This window comes from Apis dorsata, unplaced genomic scaffold, assembly GCF_000469605.1.
Source record: "Apis dorsata unplaced genomic scaffold, Apis dorsata 1.3 scaffold_4, whole genome shotgun sequence".
Lineage (NCBI taxonomy): Eukaryota > Metazoa > Arthropoda > Insecta > Hymenoptera > Apidae > Apis > Apis dorsata.
This window is the reverse complement of record NW_006263307.1, coordinates 492,355-496,420: the sequence shown is the minus strand read 5'-3', so window position 1 is coordinate 496,420 and position 4,066 is coordinate 492,355. Positions and strand designations below refer to the sequence as shown.

The 4,066-nt window shown below is 31.1% G+C and overlaps 2 long non-coding RNA genes across 4 annotated transcripts; both read left to right on the top strand.

Annotated features, from left to right (window-relative positions):
• Window positions 1–586: 586 nt before the first annotated feature.
• Window positions 587–2,255, top strand: LOC102674853. Of its 2 annotated transcripts, XR_420530.2 has the most exons (3): window positions 587–736; window positions 943–1,661; window positions 1,936–2,255. It is a non-coding gene; the product is annotated as an uncharacterized LOC102674853 (long non-coding RNA). The 2 variants fall into 2 exon arrangements; XR_420529.2 differs by lacking the exon at window positions 587–736 and having other exon boundaries at window positions 887–1,661.
• A 331-nt stretch (window positions 2,256–2,586) lies between these two features.
• Window positions 2,587–4,027, top strand: LOC102674771. 2 transcript variants are annotated; one of them, XR_420528.2, is made up of 3 exons: window positions 2,587–3,391; window positions 3,783–3,919; window positions 3,988–4,027. It is a non-coding gene; the product is annotated as an uncharacterized LOC102674771 (long non-coding RNA). The 2 variants fall into 2 exon arrangements; XR_004151225.1 differs by lacking the exon at window positions 3,988–4,027 and having other exon boundaries at window positions 2,587–3,071; window positions 3,192–3,391; window positions 3,783–3,979.
• The last annotated feature ends 39 nt before the right edge of the window (window positions 4,028–4,066 follow it).

The following is a 4,066-nucleotide window of genomic DNA, read 5'->3' as shown; positions in this document are numbered from 1 at the left end:
TTTTTTTTTTTTTTTTTCTTTTCTTCCCGTGAAGTTAGACGGAGCCGCTGCTTTGAAATTGGCACGCGGGATGATTTTAGCTATTCAAAGCCTGGCGGGAAGGAAGGAAAGTACGTTGCGTTCGACTCGCTGGCGCCAGCGTGACAAAAACTTTTCATAATCGGCTGTGTCTCCCCTCGTTTTTGACCTTCTGACATCGATGACTAGAAAATCCTCGAATTCCTGATGTTTTCTAATCTTTCTTCATGAATAATACCTGAATAACAGTGAATAATCATTAGAAATGTTTTAATTTCAATATTTGATTAATTTTGTTTTTTATCTTATAAAACAAGATAAGCATTATTTTTAATATTTTTCAGTATTTTTTATAATGTTCTTATATTGTATATATTACTATATAATAGTAATTTTTTTTATTAATATCTATTAAAAATTAGAGAAGAATATATAATACTAATTTTTTTTTTTTTTTGAATTTTGATAATAGTTTGATAATAGAGGAATTTTTAGAAAAGTATTTTTTTATGTAAATATATTTTAATATATTATCTTTTCTCTTTTTCTCTTCGTAGATGAAATGAGGATACATTACTAAAATTTCTTCAATGAACCTTCCAAGAAGGATGCTTCTTTATCACAAATTTGGTGAGGACCCTTTAGAACCTAATTTAGAAAGAATATGGCCTTAATGAATGGTCCCACCATTCAAACTTTCATTTCATACTTTATAAAAGTTAGTTTCCAATTTTTCCTTTTTTTTATTAAACATTATTGACTATTTTAAAAAAATAGAAACTAATGAAAAATGTAATATAAATAAGTATTGATTAAATAATAGAAGTAATGATTAAATAAATAAATAGAATACAAAATAAGTAAATAGATAAATAGAATAATTTTAGAATCTAATTTAAATTTTATATTTTTGTTATTAAAAAGAAAATAGCATATGATAATAGTTCACATTGGAAGGATTATACTAATATCGCCCTAACGTTCTTTTTCGAAAATAACGCTCGATGAAACCACATGGTTTCATAGAGAAAACATAGTTTAAACCTAGGGATGATGGAACGACGACGAAGAAGAGGATTCTCTTCATTAACACATACTTCATCAGTGGCTGTTAATGAATCACGTGTTCATATATCAGCTTTGAATGACTCTCGCTCTGTGTTTTTCCTAGCCTGTTAATTTATATCTCGAGAAAACTCCTCGCGGAGACCATTTTCGGTGTCCAAATAAAAAGGAGCCATGGTTCTGAGATCAACCCCTTTGACTTGCATAGTAGGTTATCCTACTTTGGCCAGGGGAAACCATTTTTTATGTAATGCTTTTAGAATCCATGTTATTCCTTTTTTTTCATAACTAAAAGCGGCTTCTTTGATGGGATTGATTTTTTCTTTTAATCTTTAAATTAGATCGTAACCATTCTAGGAATGGAGTTTCCATTTTGGATATTGCATAAAACACCATAACATTCAACCAATAGAAAGAGAAGATAACCCACCCTTTCCGTTTCAATGAGGAAACCGACATCAGAGTTGCCCTTTTCCACTTTCTTTTCATTAAACCGACGACATGCAGTCGCAGAGGGGCGGCGCTTTCGAATGGCAGCATCAAGGCGCAGACGCCTTCGGTTTCACACCGTGCTTCCGGTAAGAGTAGCCCATAGAATTCCTAAGGGGTGTCTAACGCCCTCGCGACACCAATCGTAAATTATTTGGGTTCTCATGCCCCGCTCCTTCTTAATTTATCTTATTCAAACCCGTGACGACCTCGATTCTAATTAAAAAAGTGAAACAATTGGTTGTTACAGATTTATGTTTTTGAATAATGTTAGATTTTAAGATTGAAGATAATATGCATTTTTTCTAGTATTTATTAATAATAATTTCTTTCTAAACGAATTATTTTTTCTTTCTTTTTCAGGTTTCAACTAGATCAATCATTTTCCCTATCAGAAATCTTTCCACTGTTCTGAAATAAACGGCAGACCGCGAAGGAGCTTCCATTTGCTTTTGCAAATGTGTTTACACGGCACTATATACTTCACCGGAATAATTCCTGGTGTCTTTTTGCTCTGTACGAAAACGAACGAGTTTTACTTGGCGCCTGTACCGCACCGGTATTGTGAGATCCGTGATTCCGTGGCATCGCCTGAGTAAATTCCATCCATTGGTGGGGGCGGCGGCCCTTACAATTTACTGTTTCCACGTTCCGATCTATTTTAATTATTTCTTCGCGGTTTGCCATGAAAAATTCCATAAATCTTCGTCCCTAAGGTAATTAGCGGGGATACTTTCGACTAGGCATAAATCCTGTAATTCCTTCCAGGAACCCCGGAACATTGACAACAGACGAGATGCACTGGAACTCCAGTGTTTCTCAAGCTTTAAATATTTTATAGAAAAATTGATTCATAATCTTCTTATAATTTTTTCAATAATGACAATTTGACAATTTATGAAAATAAGGAAAAATTTTAATTAATATATCATTTCAATTTCATTGGTTTATAGTTAATTATTATTTGATTGGTTTTTTAATAATAATTATAGAATGCGAGAATGCATTTAATATTCTTGTTTGAGAATTCTTGTAAAGATTTTTTAAATATTTTTTAGTCGTTTAAAGAATTTAGAAATATGATAAATTAGATGATAGCTCGTTAAACAAAAAAAATCAATTATTGAATGAAATCATCATTGAGAGACGCTGTATCGTAGTGTATCACTTGAAAAATGAAGGAACAGCGCGTAAATTGCTATTATAGAGGTTTGAACGCTTGTAGCGGTTCTTAATTCGTGAGGACATTTATTTGCTACACTTTGGTGCAATATAATTCGACGCGTTTCTGCTATTTTTACTGTTTTGTGATTCATTTACCCTACTATTAAAAAGAATTATTGCCTTCGAGATTTGAAACATGTTACCACACCAACACCGTTCTTTAATTTCTTCTTAACGATTAATTGTATTTTATTTTCAGAAGAATAGATATTTCTAATTTTTTCAATGCTATAATGAGTCCATTTATACGTTTCTTCATCTTTCGATATAGGAAAGTTAGTTTTATTTTATATATAATTTCTATTTTAAGAAATTTAAATTCTGTAAAATATTGTAGGTTGAAAAATATTGGAAGAAATTGTTTTTAAATGATGAAAATACATTTCATTGTCGAGAAGGAGGTAGCTGACTGAAGATAATAATCACCTTCCGTTCGTCGTAAATCTCTCCTTATGAACGATGGCGATAGGGTTTGCTCGCACAAAAATAGAGTTTTTTTCCTGGCCCTCGTAAAATATTTATATGCGCAAATAGTGGAGAGTCGAGTCGAAAATAGGGTTGGTCCGCGACTCGATGAAAAGAAGACATCGATAAGGTATCCATGGAATTAATTCCTCTTCCTTTTTATTTATCGTTTTACTATCAGAAATATCTCTTTGATCGATTTATGAAATTTTCTTAAGTAAAATAAGAAACAGTAATCTCGTAATCTTAATTTTGATCTTCAACTTTTCATTCTATCTCTTTTATTTTTTATTTTTCAGATATGTTTACTTATATTAAAAATTATATTAAAAAAGAAATAATTTTTCTCTTTTTATAAAAAAAAAAAAAGTCTAAGAATAACTTTAGAAATGACGTTTCTTATTTTGGGTTAAGATATGCTGACAAATTTAAATTGAAGAAAAAAGTGTGAAGTGCTTTGAAGATGATATTCGTGAGTTGCTTTCAGTATTGGATGAAGCTTTGAAATCTTTTCTGTGCAGATGTTAATGTCAGAGCGTCTGGGGAATCGAAGAGGTGACAAAATGAATCCTCCGGTTTTGATAGAGAAGTAGATCCATTACACTATCTCTCGAGAAGGTTGTTACTTTTGTTGGACAGCTGTTTCCTTTAAAAAAAAGTTGGTTTTACTGAAACGAACTCGAATTAATCAAAATGGACAAAGAAGTTTTTTAATTTTTTTTTTAGAATTATTTAATTGAGAAACTCATTGTGTAACAAAAATTTGAATACTTCCTGAGTTCTTTTTTTAATATTAGATTTTTTA